Consider the following 27813-nt stretch of genomic DNA (forward strand, 5'->3'; position numbering starts at 1 on the left):
GATTGTGTTCACTGCACACCAAAAAGGATTGTGTTCACTGCACCCCAAAAAGATTTTGTTCACTGCACCCCAAAAAGATTGTGTTCACTGCAGCCCAAAAAGATTGTGTTCACTGCAGCCCAAAAAGATTGTGTTCACTGCAGCCCAAAAAGATTGTGTTCACTGCAGCCCAAAAAGATTGTGTTCACTGCAGCCCAAAAAGATTGTGTTCACTGCAGCTCACACACAGAAAAATGGATGTGGATCACTGACACCTGCCTATCTCCAATCCCACACCACACAGCAATATCGATTGTAGTTTGTAGAACACAGTTTCCCTAAAATTCAGCAGACTCTGTCCCTAACAGGATTGAGAAGAGATCGTAGATCAGGATTGAGTGCAGACCCCACCCCCCACACAGCAATATCGATTGTAGTTTGTAGAAGACACTGACCCTATATAATTCAGCAGACTCTATCCCTAAAATGCCTACAACTCGCCCTGCCTAAACACTCCGACCTGTCCCTCAATTCTATCCGGACACAAATGGTTTTTTCCTGCCTATCTTTCCCTAATCAGCAGCCAGCACGTTGATGTGTGCTCTGTCCCTGAATCTAAGCAGCATAATGACGCCGCTGCGGCTGCCTCGAACTTATAAAGACTTGGTCACATGCTTCAGACGGCCAATCACAGCTACTGAGACATTTGCAGGCATGGCTGGGATGGCTTAAGGCACACCAGTTAAACGATTGTTGATTGGCTGTTGAAAGCCCGCCATGAAAAGAGCGCCAAAGCATGCAAAACCCGGAAATAAAACGACCGAACACGGATTTTACATACAGTAAAGTGTCCGTGTCCGTGTTCGGGTACAAAAAATCCAATTATTCGGTACGAACACGAATAATACAGTCCGTGTTCGCTCAACACTAGTAGTAATGTCACTGGTCCCCCCAAAAGTGTCAAAAATGTCAGTCAGGGGTCCGATCTGTCTGACGCAGAGTCGCAGTCCCCCAAAGAATTGCAGATTGCTGTCATTACTAGTAAAAAAAAATAATAATAATAAAATTGACCCAAATCTTTCCCGTAGTTAGTAGACGCAATAACTTTTGTGCAAACCAATCAAAATACGCTTATTGCAATTTCTTTTACCAAAAATATGTAGCAGAAAACAAATTGGCCTAAAATGTTAAAAAATTTGGATTTTTTTTTTTTATTTTGTTTTTTGGGAATGTTATATAGCAGAATGTGAACAATATTGATTTTTTTCAGAATTGTTTGCTTTTTTTTTTTTGTGTATAGCGCAAAAAATAAAAATCCCACAGGTGATCAAATACCACCAAAAGAAAGCTCTAATTATGGGGGAAAAAAGACGTAAATTTAGTTTGGGTACAGCGTCGCACAGGTGCGCAATTGTCAGTTAAAATCACACAGTGCCAAGTTGAAAAAAGTGGCCTGGTCATTAAGGGGGCAAATCCTTCCGGTCTTAAAGTGGTTAAGACCCTCTCCTGGTTGCATTATTGAAGTTACATTGTTGAAATTGTTCTATTTCTTTTATTTATTCATTTGTAATAAATTGGCTGCTGTGGCCATTTAAACCCACGTCACACAGTTTGTGTCTTTATTATCTGTTTGAGGACTGAAGGTTGATGAATCCTCGAGTTAAGAAGTGTACAGTAGGTTGTGTAAAGTCCTTGGGAACTTTCATATAACTGTTTTATCATGTCACAGGATGACTGTGCTACTTTTGTTTGTTCATTGAGAAACCTTGCTCACTCTAACAAGACTTTACACACCCACTTCAACATTTCACTCAGATGCATCAGAGGGAATGTCACTCACATAACTTAAATATTTTACCTTTATCTAGAAGTTCAATACGGATGTACCAACCACAAGGTCACTTACATGGAAGATAACCAGAAGGACTTCCTCCTTCTCTCTTTCCATTTGCATTCCTTCAAGAAGTATCCAGGTGGAATGGGAGTGCTTTTATTGTTCTAGTCCAATTGTCTCCAAACTGTGACCCAGGGGCTAGATGCAGCCCTTTCTTTTCTTTATCTGGCCCTTGAGGCATTATTTCTGACACTAACACCTACAGTAGGCAATGGGGCATAATTCCTGCCACTGACACCAACAATAGGGCGCTATTTCTCCCACTGACACCAGCAATGGGACATAATTCCTTCCACTGAGACTATTGATGGGGCACTATTCCTCCCACTGACAACAACAATGGGACATAATTCCTTCGACTGGCAACCATAACCGGGTACTATTCCTTCCACTGACACCAATGATGGGGCACTATTTCTTCCACTGATACAAACAATGGGGTGCTATTGTTCCTATGGATACCAATGATGGGTTGCTATTCCTCCCACTGATACCAATGATTGGGGCACTTTTCTTCTCACCTACACCAATGATGGGGCGCTATTCCTCCCACTGACTCCAATGATGGGGCACTATTCCTCCCACTGACTCCAATGATGGGGCACTATTCCTCCCACTGATACCAACAATGGCGTGCTTATCCTCCCACTGATACCAATGATGGCGTGCTTATCCTCCCACTGATACCAATGATGGCGTGCTTATCCTCCCACTGATACCAATGATGGGGCACTATTCTTCTCACTTAGGCTCGGTTTCCACTACCGCGGCTACGAAGTTGTGCTACTTCTAGCGCGACTTTGTAGCTAAAGTTGTTTGCGGCTTTCAGTGAGACTTGTCCCTCATTATAGAGGGAAGTCGCACTGAAGCCGGCTCAAAAGTAGTGCACAAACTACTTTTGAAGTCGCCGCAACTCTCAAGTCGCGGCAGTGGAAACGGGCCGAATTGAAAACAATGGCTTTTGACTTGCTGTGCGACTTGACATGTGTCAAGTCGCACAGCAAGTCGCACTAGTGGAAACCGAGCCTTACTCCAATGATAGGGCTCTATTCCTCCCACTGATACCAATGATGGGGCACTATTCCTTCCAGTGATACCAATGATAGGGCACTATTCCTTCCACTGATACCAATGATAGGGCACTATTCCTTCCACTGATACCAATGATGGGGCACTATTCCTTCCAGTGATAACAATGATGGGGCACTATTCCTCCCACTGATACCAATGATGGGGCACTATTCCTTCCAGTGATACCAATGATAGGGCTCTATTCCTCCCACTGATACCAATGATGGGGCACTATTCCTTCCAGTGATACCAATGATAGGGCACTATTCCTTCCACTGATACCAATGATAGGGCACTATTCCTTCCACTGATACCAATGATGGGGCACTATTCCTTCCAGTGATAACAATGATAGGGCACTATTCCTTCCACTGATACCAATGATGGGGCACTATTCCTTCCAGTGATACCAATGATGGGGCACTATTCCTTCCAGTGATACCAATGATAGGGCACTATTCCTTCCACTGACACCAATGATGGGGCACTATTCCTCCCACTGATACCAATGATGGGGCACTATTGCTTCCAGTGATAACAATTATAGGGCACTATTCCTCCCACTGATACCAATGATGGGGCACTATTCCTTCCAGTGACACCAATGATGGGGTGCTATTCCTCCCACTGATATCAAAGATGTCTCTCAAATAGCCCCCGAAGTCGGACTGAAATGTCAGCACTGTGTGGGAGGCCTTTGTTTGTACCCTTGTATTGGGGGTGGTAAGATTGATACCTCCCCCTCCCTCTTTCCTCCCTTTGCATTTCCTTCCCCCCCTCTCCTTTTCCCCCTCTCCCCTATTTTATGCCTGTTTCTTTTCATTTCCCTCATCTTTGGTATATCTAATTGTAATGTAATATTTGTATTTTCCTGTATATGTAATGTTTGTTTATTTCATCTCTATATATCGTAAATTGATACTCACTGTATACTGTTTACTTATTATAAGGCTCATACAAATTGGAAATCGGATCCTGAAGAAGCTCGCATTGTGGGCGAAATGCGTCCATCTGTACCCCGCCTTTTTGGGATCATCCAATATTCAAATGCTTGTATTATATGATTACATGCAAAACATGAAATAATGTTTATGTATCATGTACTGTATATATATATATATATATATTAGAGATCAACCGATTATCGGAAACGCTGATACTTTCTCCGATATATCGGAATCGGCCTTTGGATTTACCGATATTGCCGATATTTTCGTGACGTCATCGCGTATATTGCGCCATGCGCCTCCGCGCATTAGGCAGCTCTTAGGCCACCTCCCTCAGCCTCGTTACAGTGTCTTTTGCCCGCCGCGGCCACACTGGAGTCTGCATGCTGCACAGGCGTTCGGTCGGGACAGTTCTTCTACATCTAGTGAGTGAGCAGTGACCAACAGTCTGACACATGCTCTGTATCTGTTCCAGCAACCCAGTCCCACACACCCACTGTGTACCAGCCAGCCAGCCACAGGCCCTGCCTGAGTCCTGACTGTACCAGCTAGCCAGCCACAGGCCCTGGACCTGTATGTGCCAGGCCAGCCACCACACAGAGTGCCAGCCAGCCTGCCACAAAAGGGTGCCAGCCAGACACCAAAGAGTGCCAGCCAGCCACCAAAGGTTGATGACAGCCAGCCACCCACCCACCCGATGCCAGCCAGCCAGCCACGAAAGGGTGCCAGCCAGCCATCAAAGTGGTGCCAGCCAGCCACCACAGGGTGGCACTGCCAACCAGTCACCAAAGGGTGCCAGCCAGCCAGGATGCCACCCACCCACCCAGTGCCAACCAGCCACGAAAGGGTGCCAGCCAGCCACCCACCCACCACAGGGTGCCAGCCAGCCACCCACCACAGGGTGCCAGCCAGACAGCCACCCACCACAGGGTGCCAGCCAGCCACCCACCCACCACAGGGTGCCAGCTAGCCACCCACCACAGGGTTCCAACCAGCCAGCCAGCCACCCACCACAGGGTGCCAGCCAGACAGCCACCCACTACAGGACGCCAGCCAGTCATTTTGTGTAAGCCTATATTAGTGTCTGACTCTTTCTTGTTTCAATGGAGATGGATGGAGATAAATTAAAAGTGTGGTCTGGGACTATTTCTCTTCTCCATCTCCAGGAAAATCAGCAGCACTGTGCAACACTTGCAAAAACAATGTGAGCATGGGATCAATAACTGCCAAAAACAAAAATACATCTAATCTTTGGGCCCATCTAAGAGTTCATGTTGAATTGTATAATGCAGCACAGAAAAAAACAAAATAAATCACAAGGTGAATCATCCCTATCCCAGGCAACAATAACAGATATGTTTCAGAAAAAAAAAACAGTTGGATAAAATCTGATGGAAGATCCCCAACTGCTGGACAGAGTAATCACTGAGATGATGGTGACTGATAACCAGCCATTTACAATAGTGTCAGACTCTGGATTTAAGTGGTTGATGTCCATAGTTGAGCCAAGGTACACACTGAAGAGTGACAAATTTTATCGAACTGAAATGCTGCAAAAGATTCACCAAAAGGCCGTTGACAAAGTAAAGGCTATGCTGCAACCAGAGAATGCTGGCAACTCACTCTCATTCACGATGGACTGCTGGTCAGGACAAACAGAATCACTAATGAGTCATACATGCCACTTCATTGACAGCGGATGGACAAGAAGGCATTTGGTGTTGAATACAAAAGTAATGCAAGGATCCCACACTGGGGAGCACATTAAAGAAAAGTTTCTAGGCATGCTAGAAGAATGGGGAATCACCAAAGACCGAGTGATGCTTGTGCTGCGAGACAGTGGAGTGAACATGGTTAAAGATATGAGACTTGCTGAAGTGTCAGACCTCAGTTGCATGGCACACACCCTCCAACTGGTGGTAAATGATGGTCTGTCAAACCAGAAAGCATTGCTGGACATTATTAGCATGCTGAAGAAGTGTGCAGGCCATTTCCACCATTCTGTTCTTGCCAAGCAGCGACTGAGGTGAATTCAGGAAGACCTTGGCCTACCCAAAAACAACCTGATACAGGCTGTTCCAACACAATGGAACTCAACGCTACACGTGTTACAAAGGATGCTGGAGCAGAAGCGAGCTCTCACTATATATTCTGGTGAATATGGACTTGGAGGACATTCTTGCCCTACTGCAGATCAGTGGGACATATAGCCAACATTATAGAGATGCTCGTACCCATTGAGGAAGTGACACTGGAGGTGAGTCATTACGACTTATCTGTTTCCTCTGTGATCCCATGTGTGAGAGTCCTGAAGATGCTTCTTAAACAGAATGAAGGACCCAACACACATGGCATCAAAGCATGTAGGCAGGCTATGAGGGACAGCCTCCCCAAAAGGTTTGAGAAGCATGAGGAGAATAAAAATGTTGTGCTTGCATGTCTTTTGGATTCTCGATACAAGAACCATACTTTCTCTTCTGATGATGTATTGGCCAAGGCAAAGCAATGGCTGACAGAAGATATTCAACAGAAGGTGCAGGAGGTTCCACCTGAGGAAAAGAAAAGTCAAGAACAAGAAGAGAAGGTTTCTGATGTGGAAGAGCGGGATGCAAGAGAAAAATGTGTCAAAAGACAACGGACAGAAGAGAAAATTCATTGTGGTCAAATAGATGCAATGTTCAGTGTTTTATTGGGGCCTCATGCAGAGGATTCATCAGAATCTGCAATAATGAGCCTGGATGATGAACTTCATCTCTATTTGAAGGAACCAGTAATTGACAGAATAAATGATCCTCTTCAGTGGTGGAAAGAAAATGAGGCACGCTACAAAAGACTTGCTTCTCATGCTAGAAGATACCTTTCTGCTCCTCCTAACTCAGTATCAAGTGAGTGTGTTTTTAGTGAAGTGGCAGCAATTTATGAAAAGAAAAGAAGCTGTTTAACTAGTGAACATGCTGAAATGTTATGCTTTCTGCACTATAATATTGTTCTACTTAACTGGGAGTATTGATTTGAAAGTGTAGTAGTAGTGTCTGTCCACCAGTCCACTGAGTCTGTCCAATCCATTGTCTAGCTTGTGTCTATCTATTTTTTTCTATCAGTTTTGCACTGACTGTGCTGCGCTGCAGTCAGTGCAAAACTGCTAGAAAAAAAATAGACAAAGTACAGTGGATTGGAGTCAGTGCCAGTGGACTACTGCTACAGTAGAACGCCACTCACTGCTGCAATAAATTTAAATCACTACTGCAGTAGTGCAGTAGTGATTTAAAATAATTGCAGTGAGTGAGTGCACTACTGCAGTGGTAGTCATTGACTACAGTCCAATCCACTGTGTAGCTGTTGCCTTACTTTTTTCCTAGCAGTATTGCACTGACTGCACTGGTTGCAGTGAGTGCCATACTGCAGGTAGTCCTCCACTGACTCCAGGCCAATCCACTGTGACATGTGTAGCGGTTGCCTTGCTTATTTTCTAGCACTATTGCAGACTGTAGTAGTTGCAGTGAGTGCCATACTGCAGCAGAAGATAGTCCTCCACTGACTCCAGTCCAATCCACTGTGACATGTGTAGTGGTTGCCTTGCTTTTTTTCTAGCAGTATTGCAGACTGCAGTAGTTGCAGTGAGTGCCATACTGCAGCAGAAGATAGTGCCCCACTGACTCCAGTCCAATCCACTATGACATGTGTAGCTGTTGCCTTGCTCTTTTTCTAGCAGTTGTGCACTGACTGCAGTAGTTGCAGTGAGTGCCATACTGCACACAGAGGTAGTCCTCCACTGACTCAGAGTCCAGTCCAATCCACTGTGACATGTGCTCTTTTTATAGCAGTTGTGTACTGACTGCACACTGTAGTAGTTGCAGTGAGTGCAACTACTACTGAGAGGTAGTCTTCCACTGACTCCAGTCCAATCCACTATATGTGTATTTATTGTGTAGCTAATTTCATTAGCGCAGTCATAGGGCTCCGCTACTTTCACACCTATATGTGTGTATGTGTAAAAATACATATATGTGTGTGTGTGTATATATACCCCTATGCAGAAGTTCAGATGTTATGCCTGCCTCCAAAGATGCCCAGAAAATGCCCAAAAAACCGCCTGCAACAAAAACGTTTAGGTGTGTTGTTGCAGGCGTTTTTTTGGGCCCTTTTTTTAGGCGTCTTTGGAGGAAGACATAACATCTGAACTTCTGTATAGGGGTATATATACACACACACATATATGTATTTATACACATACACACATATAGGCAAATAATTTCATTAGAGCAGGCATAGGGTTCTTCTACTTTCACACCTATATGTGTGTATGTGTATATATATACATATATGTGTGTGTGTGTATATATATACCCCTACACAGTTCAGATGTCTTGCCTGCCTCCAAAGACGTCCACAAAAAAAGCCCAATAAAACGCCTGAAACAAAAACGGCCAGGTGTAAAAGTAGCGGAGCCACTACCCTGCTCTACTGCAATTCTAATACAAACGATCTTATTTCTATGGCGGTCACCCTGACATGGAAGAGTTTGGTCCCCCTGCCATAGCAGTCAGAGTCAGTTCACCCTACACTACACTACAGTCACCCTGGCACTTAACATTTTCCCTACAGAAACTAGATTATTGAATCTAACTATAGTGGTATATAGTACCCTAACTACACTAGATATCCCTTTCCTTACACTAATAATTGCTAAATGACACTTTTGAAGCAGGAGTAACAGAACTGCTTCCACTCTCTTCCACAGCCCCTGTATTACAGTGCTAGAGATTTGGCGGGGCTATCTTATATACTGGGGGGCGTATTCACTACTGATTGGCCTCTGGACCCCCTAGTAACTCCAATCACATTCCTAGCATCCTCCTGCCCCCTCAATTGGCTTTTACTGATGGTTTTGGTCCAATCATAGGCTTTTATAGCCCAGTTCCTGTCCCATTGCATTTTGGTCGGTTCTGGTTGCCGAATCCCGAACTTTTTCCGAACCGATGGCCGACCTGAACCGTTCGATCATCCCTAATCTTCGGGCCCTTCGACAGGCACTGCATCACATACAGGAATGCTACTGTAATGGAAATCACAACATGGGCTCAGGAATACTTCCAGAAAACATTGTCGGTGAACACAATCCACCGTGCAATTCGCCGTTGCCGTCTAAAACTCGATAGGCCAAAAAAGAAGCCATATCTAAACATGATCCAGAAGCGCCGGCGTTTTCTCTGGGCCAAGGCTCATTTAAGATGGACTGTGACAAAGTGGAAAGCTGTTCTGTGGTCAGACGAATCCAAATTTGAAGTTCTTTTTGGAAAACTGGGACCCCATGTCATCCGGACTAAAGAGGACAAGGACAACCCAAATTGTTATCAGCGCACAGTTCAGAAAGAAAGGTATGAAAAGATTGGAATCGGCGCTTCCTGTTGTGAATAAATATTGTAATAGATCCTATAGGTTATGAGAATTAATAATAAATTAATAATATCTCGCTGGGCCGCCTCCATTATGTCAGAAATTAATAATATCTCGCTGGGCCGCCTCCATTATGTCAGAATGTTTATACTGCTCTGAATATAACAGTGTCTATTTATGTCAATAAGCAAAAATCTGTGCGGAAGGAGAGTCTCCACTTATTTCCACAAATCAATATGTAGCGAATTCTTTTTATTGATTCATTTCTTTTTAAAAGCATATACCAATCTTAGTGAAAACAGTCTACAGTATGGAATATATATAAAATATTTATTCACCAGACATGTAATCACAATAAATGATCAAACTTGAGATGACACAAAAAGATAACTTTACAAAAATACGAACTTCAAACAATAAATGCAATATGATGTGTAGCTCAATAATGAAAGTAAAAATAACGCAGGGTTATGTTTTCTCCAGGTATAGTATAAACCATAAATGTATGTTCTATATAATCAGACCACAATTGTCTGCGCAATGCACAATCTGATAGTCACTCCACTGCAGATGAAGCGAGAATAGGCTATGCAAAACGTGAGACTAATACGCCAATATGCGCTAAATCTGATATTAATAAAAATGTTATAAAAACAAAAATCATCTCTTTAGAGAAAAATCTTCATATGGTTTATACGGCTGGGATTGTACTCTCGTTACCTTTTAAATATGCAATGTAAAACATTTAAGGAAGTACATAAACAATATTGAATAATAATCAAATAATTAGCAAGGCATATTTACCATATTTAAAATGGCCGCTAGCTTAGAATGGTCGTTACCAGAGTCTTTAAGATGGCTGCTTTTCCAAGATGGTGGCCGGGTAGGGAGGAGTTTCGTTTGGCGTCCCTCAAAGGTTCAGATACATGATGGAGCAAAATGGAGTCTGTGTAGAGGAGTCTATGCATGGCTGTGGTAGTGTGTATGTTGTATGTGTGATGTATGATGGGCAAATGTATGTGTGATGTGTCATCTGGGCTTTTTCTTTTTATATGGTATAGAACAAAGGACTATTAAAATTACCATAAGTTAAACCCAGAAGGAGTGACATGATCCCCATTGGTTGGAACATCTTATTCATTAACTGGTGAGGTCATTGGGTGACACCTCTTGGTCAACCAGTATATTGAAATTAAATGACGATATCTCCATATTTAAGAGTATCATAAAATAACATAAAAAGTATCCATGCTCTCATCTATTACATGTCCATTTAATATCCACCATGTATCTAAATAAAGAATTAATCTTGTAACACCGTTCTAATATTTAATATATCTTATCTAATATATATATATCTATACATATTGGAAATGACCCTTCAACCTAAGACCTCAATTAGTAGCAGTCAGTCACCAGAGATGGCGGTATTGCATTGCTCTTAACTTCAACATATAGCAATATAGCAGCATTCTTTATCTTCAAATAAACTTTGCACCTTATATTGACAAAGAGTTTACAATTCAGACCTCCTAGACTAAACACCTGGCAAGGCCAGAAAAGTTTTATGATGCTTTACCACTTACAAGAGCTTATTTACTGAAGCCTTACTAAACATGCAGTGATGAGTCATCAAAATCAGTAAAGTTAGAATTTAGCAAAATATGAAACAATTATAATATATAACAGTTTTCTACATATCTATGTATGTTAGTTATATATATATATTTCATTGTTAATATTATGTTACATATAAGATTATAAAATATCTTTAAATCTTATTTTTACATAGGTTTAAGCATAGAAAATACTAACTAAGGTTTTATGATTCCACACACAGATAAGATTACCTTGGAATAGCGTCAGCTAGACTTTATCTTAAAGAAAGTTAAACAGACTATTTATTTATTACCTTAGGTCAACACAGCATGCTTGGGGTAAACCTGTTTAAGGATTTCCTGAACAGGCACTTTTAAAGGAGATTTAACCTTTCAGTAACCTAACAAAAAAAATGGATGTCATTGCTTCATATTTCTATACAGAACAAAATATAACATTTCATTTCTATTTGTAAATTTAACCTCCCCAAATAAGCCTGACAAGGTATGTACTCATCAAAAACACAGAAAATATTAAATAAACTAATATATAAATAAATAGGTCCACAAGTGATGATAAAGTGCAAGTGCCAAATAACAGGATCTATATTTGGGCTAGAATGTATACGCCCATAAGGTGCTCAGTGCCAGAAATAAATGTTAAAAACGATACGATAAACAAGGTGCAAATTAATTTATTCAAAAAAGTGCAATATCCAGTGCGGGTTATAAAATCAATGTATAAAATAAATGTGATAAATAAACTTTCCACAAGAAATATGTAAATCAGAATAAAAGACCTTTTTAAAGTGCTGGGAGCAGTGCCTGTGCAGAAGGAAGGGTTGGTGAAATAAATAAGGCTGGTGAAATCAGGTGCCTATACCTGTGGGGCCACTAGGTATCGCACTCACTCTTTTCACCCTTCAGTCTAGGGTGTTGAATGCAGGCAGGGATAGTCTCCACAGAAACAACAGTTGTGAATCTTTGGGGTTCAGTCTGTTTGTAGTGGGCAAACTCAGGAGGATCTCAGTTCAGAAGCCTGCATCTCTGATGGTATGGGGTGGCATTAGTGCGTGTGCCATGGGCAGCTTACACATCTGGAAAGGCACTTTCAATGCTGAAAGGTATATCCAAGTTCTAGAACAACATATGCTCCCATCCAGACGTCGTCTCTTTCAGGGAAGACCGTGCATTTTCCAACATGACAATGCCAGACCACAAACTGCATCAATTACAACATCATGGCTGCGTAGAAGAAGGATCCGGGTACTGAAATGGCCAGCCTGCAGTCCAGATCTTTCACCAATAGAAAATATTTGGTGCATCATAAAGAGGAAGAGGCGACAAAGAAGACCTAAGACAGTTGAGCAACTAGAAGCCTGTATTAGACAAGAATGGGACAACATTCCTATTCCTAAACTTCAGCAACTTGTGTCCTCAGTCCCCAGATGTTTGCAGACTGTTATAAAAAGAAGAGGGGTTGCCACACAGTGGTAAACATGGCCTTGTCCCAACTTTTTTGAGATGTGTTGATGCCATGAAATTTAAAATCAACTTATTTTTCCCTTATAATGATACATTTTCTCAGTTTAAACATTCGATATGTCATCTATGTTGTATTCTGAATAAAATATTGAAATTTGAAACTTCCACATCATTGCATTCTGTTTTTATTCACAATTTGTACAGTGTCCCAACTTTTTTTGAATGGGGTTTGTAGATGGGCACCTTAAAGACCACAACATACAGGGGTATACAATGTACGGGTTAACAGCAAACACACATCATAGGTTGAACTGGATGGACTGATGTCTTTTTTCAACCTCACAAACTATGTAACTATATTTATTTATGGAATATTTTTATTTTTTTTTCAAATATCAGAGCTGATGATTGCCCCCCCTCGCCCCCCCCCCCCGGCACCTAATACTGACAATACTCATAATCCAAATCTCTCCAAACAAAAGTATGAACTTCTAAATTTTCTTCATCTGTTCGCTTACAGGTTTTTTTTTTTTTTAACAATGTAAGACGCATCTGTATGTGATCTGCGTGTTTACACTTAGAAGAACATTGTACCATGCAGGGGAGGACAGAGCAGGTAAAAGAGACCATATGGACGATCTTCTGGCTACTCATGTATCTTCAGTATCTTTCTAATTCTGCTAGTATCTGGATCCCATAGAGGCTGGGTTGAATTTCGGACTTGGCTTATCGTACCGTAAAACTGTAGTTTAAACAAAAGCAGCTAAAATAATAGGATCATGTCATGTGGATGACAGACAGTATTGCTGTAATGAAAATTGTGTGCACGATGCCCCGAAAAATGGAAGATCTGTACTGTAATCATTGTTGTTTTATGATGTGTCACGGCTTGTTATAAAAAGTGACATAAAAATCTAACAATGGAGCGTAATGCATAAAGAAAAACAGTTTTTAAAAAAATAGGCTTGCAGTAAAGAGAAGTGTTACAGTATAACTAAAGGCAAAATGTTTTAGGTTTGGATAGAGTGGAGAGGGATTAGAACTCCTGTCAGTTTTTATTGCTGTTTGAGTATCTGTTAGTCACAATTCACACCAGCACGACTTGTCAGGCGACTTGGTCACCTGACAAGTCGCGGTGGGTCGCCTGCCATTGATTAGCACAGGACCCGTTCTAATAGGAGCGACACAAGTCGATCCGACTTAGAAAAAGGGTACTGTACTACTTTGGGGCAACCTGGAGGCGACCTGCATTGACTTCAATGATATGAAGTCCATGCATGTCGCGCCAAAGTCGCGGTGCACACAGGTCGCCCCAGCAAGTAGCGTCGCCCCTGTGTGAACTGAGCCTTAGGGAGATTCATCCTCTCTGTTTGTCCTGTTTACTGTTATCATCAAAAATTAAAAAAAAAAAAAAATTGTAGGTTGTCACACCAATTCTGGTGATAACTAAGGATCCCCTTACGTTGGAGGGATATTTCCTCTCACTTCCTGCTTTGGTTATGGGACAGGAAGTGAACGTAAATCTCCCCAATGGGACAAATATGGCAAGAAAAAAAAACCCTGACAAAGGTTATACCAACCCCCCCTCCGTATTTACTTTATACAAAAATGGAACAAACGTTTTGCCTTTTTGCAGCTCCTGCTCATTTTTGCTCCCTTCAAGAGTCTTCAAAATCTCAGTTTTTTTAATCATTTTAAAAAACAACCCCACACCATAATCCTCCCTCCACCAAATAATTTGGACCAGTGCACAAAGCAAGGTCCATAAAGACATGGATGAGTGAGTTTGGGGTGAAAGAGCTTGACTGGCCTGCACAGAGTCTTGACCTCAACCCAATGGAACTCCTATGGGATGAATTAGAGCGGAGAGTGTGAGCCAGGCCTTCTCGTCCAACATCAGTGCCTGACCTCACAAATGCGCTTCTGGAAGAATGGTCAAACATTCCCATAGACACTCCTAAACCTTGTGGACAGCCTTCCCAGAAGAGTTGAAGCTGTTATAAAGGTTTCTCCATATGGTTCATATAGTTTATATATATTCTTTAAGTATGGGAAATGTGTTTGTTATACATTATATAAATTGATAAATATAAACGTGTATATATTCCCCATCATTCTTCAATGTACTTTTTAGAGGTATTTTGGGTATTTTGTATAATATTCATCATTATTATTATTAGATTATTGTTGTTGTTTGAAAATTATAATGTATATTCCATATGACATTTATGGTACCCATACATTGTGACGAATAATGAGTATATATGGATTGTTTGGGTACTAGGGTGTCTATCCACCTCGAGCTTTCTATAGTGTTTACTTTTTAGTAGTTTTTATTGTTATTCTTTTGATTTAGATTTTCACATTTATATGGATGGTGTTCCTGGTGAGTGGATGGGATTATGGCCCATATATGGGTGATTCGGTCTTGTCTTTATTCTCGCCAATACATCGCCCATTTGAGTTCATTAACCACACATGATTATGGGCCGAGTACTGGCTGTTGATTTAGCCAGTAAACTAATTGGTTTGCAGCTTATTTGATCCATATATACAGTATCTGACAAAAGTGAGTACACCCCTCACATTTTTGTAAATATTTTATTATATCTTTTCATGTGACAACACTGAAGAAATAACACTTTGATACAATGTAAAGTAGTGAGTGTACAGCTTGTATAACAGTGTAAATTTGCTGTCCCCTCAAAATATCTCAACACACAGCCATTAATGTCTAAACTGCTGGCAACAAAAGTGAGTACACCCCTAAGTAAAAATGTCCAAAATTGGGCCCAATTAGCCATTTTCTCTCCCCGGTGTCATGTGACTCATTAGTGTTACAAGTTTTCAGGTGTGAAGAATGGGGAGCAGGTGTGTTATATTTGGTGTTATCGCTCTCATTCCCTCATAGTAGTCACTGGAAATTCAACATGGCACCTCATGGCAAAGAACTCTCTGAGGATCTGAAAAAAAGAGTTGTTGCTCTACAATGAAGATGGCCTAGGCTATAAGAAGATTGCCAAGACCCTGAAACTGAGCTGCAGCATGGTGGCCAAGACCATACAGCAATTTAACAGGACAGGTTCCACTCAGAACAGGCCTCGCCACGGTCGACCAAAGAAGTTGATTGCACGTGCTCAGCGTCATATCCAGAGGTTGTCTTTTGGAAATAGACGTATGAGTGCTGCCAGCATTGCTGCAGAGGTTAAAGGATTGGGGGGTCAGCCTGTCAGTGTTCAGACCATACGCCGCACACTGCATCAAATTGGTTTGCATGGCTGTCGCCCCAGAAGGAAGCCTCTTCTAAAGATGATGCACAAGAAAGCCCGCAAACAGTTTGCTGAAGACAAGCAGACTAAGGAGATGGATTACTGGAACCATGTCCTGTGGTCTGATGAGACCAAGATAAAAGTATATGGGTCAGATGGTGTCAAGCTTGTGTGGCGGCAACCAGGTGAGGAGTACAAAGACAAGTGTGTCTTGTCTACAGTCAAGCATGGTGGTGGGAGTGTCATGGTCTGGGGCTGCATGAGTGCTGCCGGCACTGGGGAGCTACAGTTCATTGAGGGAACCATGAATGCCAACATGTACTGTGACATACTGAAGCAGAACATGATCCCCTTTATTCGGAGACTGGGCCGCAGGGCAGTATTCCAACATGATAGCGACCCCAAACACACATCCAAGATGACCACTGCCTTGCTAAAGAAGCTGAGGGTAAAGGCAGTAGCGGAACTATCGGGGTCTGGATGCCGCCTTCCCCGATCGTTGTGCGCGGGGGGGGGGGCGGAGAGGTACAGGCATGTCATGTGTGCAGTGTAAAGCAATCTACGAGTACCTGCAATCCTGCATTCTGCTGCTGTGCTGCCTGCACCGCCCTCAGCCCTGCCGATCCTCCAATCCGAGAGATGGCTGATGCAGTGAGGCAGCAGGGGTGGACAGTCACTGAAAGTCAGCTGACCAGCTGACACCAATAGAATGCAGGGGGAGGAGGAGTTCTCCCCTCTGCCAGACGAGTGTGAGGAGACCACATGCTGTGTCTGCCTGGCTGGAGTTGCTGAGCCTGAGTGAGGGGGAAATCGTCTCGACGCTGACTGACTGCTAATCGTAAGTGAACTTCTGTTTCAACTTGCCTTTTTGATCCCAAACTCCACCCTTGCTGGCTTACTGGAATGCTGCCTCTTAATGATCCCATCCCATGCCTGGCACAGAACAGATCTCATCCTCTACAACAGAGCTTTTGGGGGTGTAGGGATGAGATCTGCGGTGGTGGGGGGATGGGATCAGTAAGACAGAGGTAGTGGTGACACCACATCCCACCCCTCCTCCACCCCCCCCCCCACCATCGCCCCCACTGATCCCTCTCCACCATCACCACCGCCATTGATCCCACCCCCTCCCAACCATCACCCCCCCCCCTCATCACCGCCATTGATCCCATCCCACCATCCACCCCCCCCTCACCACCGCCACTGATCCCACCCCCCCACCATCGCCACCACTAATCTCACCCCCCCTTCACCACCATCACCACCTCTGATCACACCCCCCTCCCCACCACTGCCGCCCCTGATCCCACACCCCTCAACACCATTACTGCCCCTGATCCCACACCCCTCCCCACCCCCGCCGCCCCTGATTCCACACCCCTCAACACCATTACCGCCCCTGATCCCACACCCCTCCCCACCACTGCCGCCCCTGATCCCACACCTCTCAACACCATTACCGCCCCTGATCTGAAACCCCTCCCCACCACCGCCGCCCCTGATCCCACACCCCGCACCACCATTACCGCCCCTGATCCCACACCCCTCACCACCATTACCGCCCCTGATCCCACACCCCTCCCCACCACCGCCGCCCCTGATCCCACACCCCTCACCACCACCACCGCCCTGATCCCACACCCCTCCCCACCAAATTAATCTCATTTAAAATGTTATATTTTATGTCTCTAAATATCTTATTGAAATGTGGATCTTTGGCTATAACTTTGTCCAATATATGTCCACACAGTATCTCTTTAATTTATGGTTGTTCTTTATGTTTTGCAGGTCCCCTCTCATCATTGTGACCTGTCATGTCAAGTCCTATCCTGAAGCTTCAGTTATGGTAAGTTGAAACCAGAAACAGAAATGTTTTACTTTGTTATATTGCAAAAAAAAAAAAAAAAAAAAAGGGGTCAAAAATATGCTTTTTCGGGGGGGGGGGGGGGGGGGGGCCCTTCATGATTTCTTGCACCGGGGCCCTGAGAAATCTAGTTACGCCTCTGGGTAAAGGTGATGGACTGGCCAAGCATTTCTCGAGATCTAAACCCTATTGAGCATCTGTGGGACATCCTCAAACAGAAGGTGGAGGAGCGCACCTGTTTGCAAGTTGTAAAACAACTTTATTAACATATGTGCAAAAATTATTTTTGTGTCAATTGTGTATTGATGTGTGTTTTTAATTCAAACAAATAAAAGGATAGATTTTTTTAACATTTATTGTCCCAATTATGGATTAATTATGGATTAATTATTCTCTTATTTTGTGGATTTATGGTGCTTTTCCACTGCATGGTACCGCATGGTACGTGTTAGAACGGTTCGGTACGGTTTGGTACAGCTGTGCTTTTCCACTACATGGTACGGCTCGGTACGGCTTGCTTAAACAGTACCACCTCGGTTGGGGATCCAAGCATGCCGTACCGATACCATATCCCACAATCCTTTGCATGCAGCATTGATTGTTTGTCACTACTAGCCACTGATTGGTCAGAAAATCATTGTAATCCCACCCACTTACTACTTGGTGGAAAAGCAAACCGAGCTGAGTAGAGCCTATACAGCGCTGAAAGGTGCCGACTCGTACCACTTAGTGGAAAAGCAAACTGAGCCGAGCCGAGCCAAGCAGTGCCGAGTGGAGCCGAGCCACTACTTGCAGTGTAAAAGTGCCAGTAGAGTGATATTTCAAGCACCTTTAAAATCCCAGATTCTATCTCTACAATCTTTATGTATACAGGGATGGTGGTGCTATAATCATTGATCACTGGTAGCATTCACAATTTATCAATATACACCTGTTTGCGAGGTGGAGGTGTGATTCGGAGTACTGACACCTGGAGCAGTAATACCTTCCCTGCTTGAAGCTGTTATAGCTGCAAAGGGTGGGCCAACTCAACAGTGAACCCTACGGACTAAGACCGGGATGCCATTAAAGTTCATGTGCGTGTAAAGGCAGGCATCCCAATACTTTTGACAATACAGTGTATATCATTCCAAGCTGGACCAAGACACAACACAAATAGTTTTTGGAGTTCAGCTTTTATAAAACAACAAGCAATAATCAAAGTGTAGTTAATCATATAAAACCAATTTTTCGGAGTTAAAAATGCTGAAGGGTTCGATTCTGATTGGTTGGTCCAGGTTATCCCTCTTAGCTCACAATAAGTAGATTCAGATTTGGGTCTACACCGCAGCCCAGCAGATGGAAAAAAACTGATAGCTCACTTTGTGACATCACAGAACCTCTGGTGCTGACTCCAGAACCGGCTCCCTATTTTTTTTTCATCCTGAAGCTTTCATCATGAACTCTGTAGGAAGCGATCACACCCTGGCCTGCTACTGACGTCTTAGCGCGGCGTGGCCACACTTAGACTGACATTTATAAATGTCAAACTGCGCAAAGATGTGTTAATTAACTAGTTAGCTCTTTCGTCACAGCCATTGTTTGATCGCTGAACTTTGTACTTGGAAATTCCAGATTGCGTTCAAGATCAAATCCATAAAACGCCATTAATCATGGCGAGTGAAGTGTGTTTAAAAAAGAAAAAAAAAAAAAAGTACAACGTTAAAGGGAACCTGTACTTAGAGAAATATTTTGATGGCCATGGCTAACCTGCTTTGGAAAGTGCTGTTGGATCTTTTGGCTTCCATGTTTTTCTGACTTACTGGATGGAATATTCACATTACCAGTCAAGTCAAAGTCCTTGATTTCCATACTTGTTCCAGGTCAATGGCTCAGAAATATTGAACCTGGAAGATTTTCACAAAAGTTAATTTTTAATTCCATTTGTTTAGAAAATATATATTTATTGCATATCCATAATCAAAATATTAAATCATATATCAAATATATTGATTTCCACGTTGTTTTTCAATTATTTTTATACTACTACTACCTTCTTTCCCCGAAAATAAGACAGTGTCATATATTCATTTTTGCTCCCAAAGATGCGCTAGGTCTTATTTTCAGGGGATGTCTTATTTTGCCCCCTCTGATCCTCCTGTGTCATTTTGATTGCCCCCTCTGATCCTCCTGTGTCATTTTGATTGCCCCCTCTGATCCTCCTGTGTCATTTTGATTGCCCCTCTCTGATCCTCCTGTGTCATTTTGATTGCCCCTCTCTGATCCTCCTGTGTCATTTTGATTGCCCCTTCTGATCCTCCTGTGTCATTTTGATTGCCCCCTCTGATCCTCCTGTGTCATTTTGATTGCCCCCTTCTGATCCTCCTGTGTCATTTTGATTGCCCCCCTCTGATCCTCCTGTGTCATTTTGATTGCCCCCTCTGATCCTCCTGTGTCATTTTGATTGTCCCCCTCTGATCTTCCTGTGTCATTTTATGGTAAGTGATCCCCCACCCCTGTGCCAGTCACCCCCCCACAACTTAATCAGACATTTCCTACCTCAGTCACCAGTGCTCAGTGCCCAACTGTGTGTCCACAAACTGTACCCCGCGCGACTCACTGTCAGGGCGGAGCAAGCAGCAGGCGGCAGCTCTCTGATTGTCCTGTCTGCTCTGACTGTGCTGCGGCCTACAGTGAGCTGCGCGGCGGCGCCCACCGATGCGGTTCAGAGTTACGGTACTAGTAAGCTTCGTGGGGCCTTATGTACAGGGATGTATTATTTTCGGGGGGGATGCCTTATATTTCAGCGAGAGGCAAAATGATTAGTAGGTCTTATTTCCGGGGGATGTCCTACTTTCGGGGAAACACGGTATTAACCACTTGACTTTTACCCCCTTCATGAGCAGAGCATTTTATTTCTATTTGGCACACTGCCAGTGTCACTAGTACAGTGAAAGTGCATATTTTTTTAGCACTGATCACTGTGTTAGTGTCACAAAAAAAGAAAAAAGAAAAACATTTGCCGTGGTGGGACTTTAATTGAGGGGGACGCATAGTCACTTGGGTAAGTATATAATTTATTGAATAAAATCAACATACAATAAATGCATAGAACAATATTCCATACAGGCATCAATAGATTGCATATAAAGCATGATGGTGATATAACAATACCAGCATTGCATAAAAAAATGTCATATATATTGTGTTTTGAACTCTACGCGTTTCGTGATGCGGATGCTCACTCATCAGGAGTAACTGTACATGAGCCTGTCGATAAAATAAATGTACACAAGGTATCAGAGTTGACATGATATTTATGTATACATGATTTATTATGTCAACGCTGATACCTTGTGTACATTTATTTTATAGACAGGCTCATGTACAGTTTCTCCTGATGAGTAAGCATCCGATTTACGAAACGCATCGAGTTCAAAACACAATATATATGACATTTTTTACCCAATGCTGGTATTGTTATAGTATTGCCATCAGGCTTTATATGCAATGCATTGATGCCTGTATGCAGGGGCTGACTGGCAGCTTTTGGCCCAGGGGGGCAAGTACAAACCAGAGGCCCATGGTGCAGCGACTCGGCCCTCCTCCCACTTTCCCTCTTCCTGGCCTCCTCCTGACCCCCATTTCAGGCTGAAGATCCACTCCAGGTACTCTCTGCTCACTGGCCAAACTTGGGGCTGGCCGGGGGGGGGGTCTCCAGTGGGGCACGGAACTGGCCTCTGCTCAGACACAGTTTACACTATCCATGCTGGGGGGCGCTGTGTTCTGTCCTTGTCTTCATCCCGCACTCAGTAGGTCAGCGGTGGGCACTTTTTACTTGTCTTCACCAGGAATCCTTTAGGCATGTCTGTGGCAGAAGTGGTGCAGCCTTTTTACGGGGCATCAGAGCGGCCTGGGGGGCAATTGCCCCACTGCCCCCTGGCCCAGTCCTCCCCTGCCTGTATGGAATATTGGTCTATGCATTTATTGTATGTTGATTATTTTCAATAAATTATATACTTACCCAAGTGATTATGCGTCCACCTCAATTAAAGTCCCACCAGGGCAAATGTTTTTCTTTTTTTTTGGATTCAATTAGGGATGGAGGTGAACGCATATGACAATGTGAGACCATTTTTTATCAATTTTGTGTTAGTGTCACTGGTCCCCAAAAAAGTGTCAAAAGTGTCACTTGGTCCAACTTGCCCGCCGCAATGTCACAGTCCTGCTATAAGTCGCTGATCGCCCCCATTGCTAGTAAAAAATAAATAAATAAAAATTCCATTAAAATATCCCATCATTTGAAAATGCTATAACTTTTGCGCAAACCAATCAATATACGCTTATTGGGATTTTTTTTTTACAAACCATATGTAGCAGAATACATAGTGGCCTAAATTGAAGAAGAAAGTTGATTTTTTATTCAATGTGTTTTATAGCAGAAAGTACATTTTTTTTTGTTTTCAAAATAGTTTTTTTTTATAGCGCAAAAAAGAAAAAACACGGAGGTGATCAAATACTGTACCACCAAAAGAAAGCTCTATTTGTGGGATAAAAAGGACATTCATGTTATTTGTGTACTGCATTGCACGGCCACGCAAATGTCACTTAAAGTAATGCAGTGCCGTATCGCAAAAAAAATGGCCTGGTCATGAAGGGGGTAAGCGACTCCCACTGTTAGGTGCAACCTGACCCTGACCACCATTTGCCATGGGGCCAGCACATATAACATGCATTGGTGTTACTGGCTGCAACTTGATAGTGTTAATGGGCCCTAAAAAATGGCTTTCTGGTTCTGCTGCCATTCAGGTATTTAGTTACCCTTTTAACCACTTCTGGACCGGAAGGTTTGCCCCCTTAATGACCAGGCCTTATTTTGCGATTCGGGACTGCGTTACTTTAATGGACAATTGCGCAAGCGAGCGACACTGTACCTAAATAAAATTGTTGTCCTCCTTTTCCCACAAATAGAGCTTTCTTTTGTGGTATTTGATCACCTGTGCAATTTTTATTTTTTGAGCTATAAACAAAAATAGAGCAACAATTCTGAAAAAAAAAAAAAAACAATATTTTTCACATTCTGCTATATAACATTCCCAAAAAAAATCAAAATCAAAATTTTTTAACATTTTAGGCCAATTTGTTTTCTGCTACATATTTTTAGTAAAAAAAAAAAATCGCAATAAGCGTATTTTAATTGGTTTGCGCAAAAGTTATCGCGTCTACAAACTACGGGAAAGATTTATAATTTTTATTGTTTTTTTTTGTTTTTTTTTACTAGTAATGGCTGAGATTTTTTTTGCGGGACTGCGACATTGCGGCGGACAGATCGGACCCCTAACTGACATTTTTGACACTTTTGGGGGGACCAGTGACATTACTACAGTAATCAGTGCTAAGAATATGCACTGTTACTGTAATAATGACACTGGCAGGGAAGGGGTTAACACAGTGGGTGATCAAGGGGATAAATGTGTACCTAGGGGCGTGTTTCTAACTGTATAGGGGCGGGGCTTATGGAATGACCTTAGAGACATGTGTTCCTATATAGAAGGATCACAGGCACTCTATGATCATTCCAGGGAGAAGAACGGTCAGCTGTGTTTAAAACATCTGACCATTCTTCTCTCCCAGCAGGGAATGATCACGGGTGTCAGGCGGCAATCGGAGCTGCCTGCCCCGTGCACCGGAGTCCCCGATGCCGAGTGGGGGGTGGGAGCGTGCCGCCGGCGGGGCGCGCGCTCGCCCCCTAGCTGCATGCGCGCAACCCACGTACAGTTACGTCGGTTTGCACAGGAAGGGCTGCCTGCCGCAGTAAAACTGTGGCGGGAGGTCGTTAAGTAGTTAATAAACCTGAACTCCCGGCACAAAGCTAAGCACACTGTAATATATATATATATATATATATATGAGAGTCCGTTTTTTTTTTACCAAAGAATTTGTAGTTCTGTCCATCCAGTCCTGAGATTTACACAGCCAGAGAGCACACCAAGCCAGGTGAAATTTTTTATCTTTATTTATTTTTATTTTGCTGCAATTAGGCACCAATATTAGGTCAACTGACCTCCTCTCCCTGCTGACTCTGTTTTCTGTCAGCATGATTCTCATAAGCATATATGCATGCAGCATTGGGTCCCAGAACTGCCCCTCCCTATCCAACTCTGAGTGCTGCTGTACAGGAGGCTGATACCATATCAAGGTATTTACAGTATCTGCATTATTAACCACTTAAGCCCCAGCCCTATTTCGGACACTTTTTGTTTACAAGTTAAAACCAGTATTTTTTCCTAGAAAACTACTTAGAACCCCAAACATTATGTATATTTTTTTAGCAAAGACTCTGGAGAATAAAATGTCGGTCATTGCAAAACTTTTTGTCAAGCGGTATTTGCGCAGCGGTCTTTAAAACGCCATTTTTTTGGAAAAAAATTGAAAAATCACATTTCACTGCATTTAAAAAATACTAAACAGAAAAGTTAGCCCATTTTTTTGTATATTGTGAAAGATGATGTCACGCCGAGTAAATAGATACCCAACATGTTACGGTTTAAAATTGCCCCCCCCCCGTGGGATGGCGACAAACTACGGTCAATAGAGATCTCAATCTGCGACGCTTTAAATTTATTTAACGGTTACCAGTTTAGAGGTAGAGTGTAGCTCTTTTTTTTTAATTATTGCGCACGCTCTGGCGATCGCGGCGATACCTCACATGTGGGGTTTGAACAGCGATTTCATTCGCGGCTCGACTTGCGTATACGTTTTTTTTTTGTGCGCGAGCTAACGGTGACGGGGGCGGCAAAATTTTTTTTTTTTTTTTCCTATTTATTTTTTATTTTTTTTAAACTTTATTACAGGTTTTTTTAAAAAAAAAAAATCTGATCACTTTTATTGCTGTCACAAGCAATGTAAACATCCCTTGTGACACCAATATGTGTGACAGGTACACTTTATGGAGGGATCGAGGGTCTAAAAGACCCCAAACCCCTCCACTACACTTCCCTGTATGCAAAACGCCGAAAACTGCATTTTTGCATACAGCCGTTTTTTAAATTTGCCGCCTTTTGCAGCACAGTAACCCGGAAGTGACGTCATGGACGCCGCCTCCGGGTTACGTCATCGGAGCCCCGATCGATGCCGTTTCCGGCATTCATCGGGACTCCATCCAGCCGGCGGATGTGCCGGCTGGGTGCTCGGGGCTCCCGGTGGGACGGGAGCCACGGGCAAAGCCACGGAAGACGGCGGGAGGGGGGGGACGTCCCCTCCCGCCCCCCCGGGTAACGATCGAGCGGCTCCCGAGCCACATCGGTCGTTACCGACGGAAAGCCGACCGTCGGCTTCAAACCACGGTACCGGGATGATGCCTCTAACTAGAGGCATCATCCCGGTATAACCCCGCAAAGTGTACCGACGTATCGGTACGTTGATATGCGGTAAGTGGTTAAACACATTTCATATTTTTTAATAGTGTAGCACCCTCCTAGTTAGGTGCTAGTGAGAGAGTAAAGTTTTGAGCTCTGTCTGCCTATCAGAGGAGCAGCAGGCAAATCTGTATTGCTCTCTGCCTATTAGAGAGCAGGATCTGTTAGTGAGGTCTGCTCAGTGTGCTCAGTATGTGATTCATTATGTCTAGAGAGTGTTTCACACTGGTCCATTAGGGAGGCATGTTGGACAGTGGAAAGAAAGCTGACAAATGGATGCATAGGCTTTAGTACAGTCCTGGTGATTGGCAGAGGGCAGGTCGCCTCGGTGCATTCTGGGATACTGTATAAAAGCCAGGAGCACATGTGCTGCGAGGTCTTTGGCTGGAGAGCAGAGTCCTGGAGGGAGGGTGGCGGCTGCCTCCTCCTCTGTAGCAAGAGGTCATCCTAAAGGCCAGAGGAATGGATGAGAGGAGCTGAACCCAATGGTCAAGGAGAGCTGACTGAAGGGGAGACACTGGAGCCTCTGGAAAAACAGTATCGTGAGTACAGAGACTCGTGTCAAGGGGCCTGACCTGAGCGTGGCGGCTGCCTCCTCCTCTGTAGAAGGAGGTCGTCCTGAAGGCCGGAGGAATGGATGAGAGAAGCTAAACCCAGAGGTCCAGGAGAGCTGACTGAAGGGGAGACACTGGAGACCCTGGAAAAAAAAATATCGTGAGTACAGGGACTCGTGTCAAGGAGCCTGACCTGAGGGGGGCCACCCCATGTGTAGGATAGTCAGAGGACAGGTGTCAGCAGTAAAGAGAGAGAGAGGATGCTGAGGAGAGCGCCCTGAAGACAATCAATAGTTCACCAAGTCGTCTTAAGAAAGAGACCTAATTCTAATTCACCTTTAGTGGCAGGGTGAACCAACAGCCTGGCTGTACCAAGATGTGAGTCCTCAACCAATTGTGCATACTTATGTAGCACCCTCCTAGGTAGGTGCTAGGTAAAAGCCTCAGGTGGCTCCTTCTGCCTACCAGGGGAGCCAGATGTGTTAGTTCTGCCTGTCACATGTTTCCAGGTGTGAGTTACTGGGTCTGAGGGAGTGTCTCCCACTGTGTCCAATGAGGGAGCTTGTTGGACAGTGGAGGAAACCCAGCCAGTGACACATCATGTTTTATGGCAGTCCCAGTGGGAGGGCATTGCTGCAATGCCTCCTGGGATTGCCCATAAATCCGGAGGGGACACGTGACAGGGGGACGTTTGGCGTGAACAAAGTCCCAGGAGGAGGTGGACGGCTGTCTCTCCTCCTGCAGGTGTGAGGAAGGTGGTCATAGGCAGTCGGCCTAGTGAACCAGGTGAGGAGCTGAGCTGCAGAGGATCCAAAGTGCTGACCAGTGGAGCTGCTGGCAGAATCATCTTGGGAAAAACAGTATTGTGAGTACCAGGAGATCTGCCTAAGGGTCTGCCTAGGAAAGGGGACCACTCCAGAGAAGTCAGGGGATCAAGGGGCCAGCTCACACAAGGAGTGTATCAGTAAACGGGGTGCCGTGTAGTTGACCCTGAAGATTAGGAACAAAGGGGGTGCCAGGAAGGGCCCTGAAGTTATTCAGCAGTACAGTACCTCAGGAAGCTCAATTATTCTACTTCACAGCCAAGGGCAAAGTGAAACAGCGGCCTATCCGTGACTAGCGTTACTCAGCGCTATTCAGCATTTTCAAGTCGTCCCAGCCAATTGTGCATAGTGTATAAAGTTGGAGTATCCCACTCATTCCCTTCTCCCATCCAAGTTCTAAATAAAACCACAAAAACCAAAGCTACTGGACTGTGTCCTGACTGAGCTAAAGCACTTGGGAAAATGTCAGACTGTCATGTTGTTGCTAATGGTAACCCAGGGGAACCCGTAACCAGCAGCTCCCAAGGGAGTAGTGCTACGTCAATTTGGAGTATACCACTATTCGGGCCGTAGTTTGAAGATCCCTGCACTATTCCCTTCTCCCATACCTAATTTATCAAATAAAATACAAAACAACTATATCCCTGGACGGATTATTGACCGAGCCAAAAAGTAAAGTGATTGACTGTGAATGTCAAAGTTGCCATTGGTAACCCAGGGGAATCCGTATATGTAAGGTCCAGCAGTCCTCAAGGGGGCAGTGCTACAATGGATTAATCTGTGATTATTTTTTTCCAAATGCCTGAAGTTCAATGCAGTCTAAAATTTTTTTATTGTAAAATAAAGAAAGTTATGGCCATTTTAACCACTTGCCAACTGCCGCACTACTATATACTGCGGCAGTCAGCCTCTCCTGGGGAAAGTGACGTATGTGTACCTCACTCGCCTGTAGGGGGCGAGTGCGCGCCGCCGTCGGCGCGCTCCTGCCCCCACTCGTTCACTGATATCCCCGTGCGTGTGACTGGCAAATCCGATGTCCGCCGGCCACTCGCAATCTCCCGCAGGAGAGGGAGAAAGACAGACGGCCGATGTAAACACAGCCGTCTGTCATTCTCCCTTAGATCATCACTGAGGCTATGTGATCCTGCTATGTAGGATCGTATGTCTCTGTGATGATCTAACAAGCCACGGCCCCTGACAGTTAGAATCACGCCCTTAGGGACACACTTAACCCCTTGATCACCAATAAAGTTAACCCCTTCCCCGCCAGTGTCATTTTTATAGTAACAGTGCATATTTTTAGCACTGATTACTGTATTAATGTCACTGGTACCCCCAAAAGTGTCAAAAATGTCAGTTAGGGGTCCGATCTGTCCGCCGCAATGTCGCAGTCCCGCAAAAAAAAATCACAGATCGTCGCCATTACTAGTTAAAAAAAAAAAAAATGACATAAATCTTTCCCGTTGTTAGTAAACGCAATAACTTTTGCGCAAACCAATCAAAATACGCTTATTGTGATTTTTTTTACCAAAAA

The 27813-nt window shown here is 43.8% G+C and overlaps 1 long non-coding RNA gene across 1 annotated transcript; it reads left to right on the forward strand.

Annotated features, from left to right (window-relative positions):
• Positions 1–928: 928 nt before the first annotated feature.
• On the forward strand, positions 929–27813 carry LOC309559001. The gene is made up of 2 exons (XR_014225437.1): positions 929–1020; positions 27709–27813. It is a non-coding gene; the product is annotated as an uncharacterized lncRNA (long non-coding RNA).

This window comes from Pelophylax lessonae (assembly GCF_965119305.1).
Source record: "Pelophylax lessonae genome assembly, chromosome: 6".
NCBI classification, from domain to species: domain Eukaryota; kingdom Metazoa; phylum Chordata; class Amphibia; order Anura; family Ranidae; genus Pelophylax; species Pelophylax lessonae.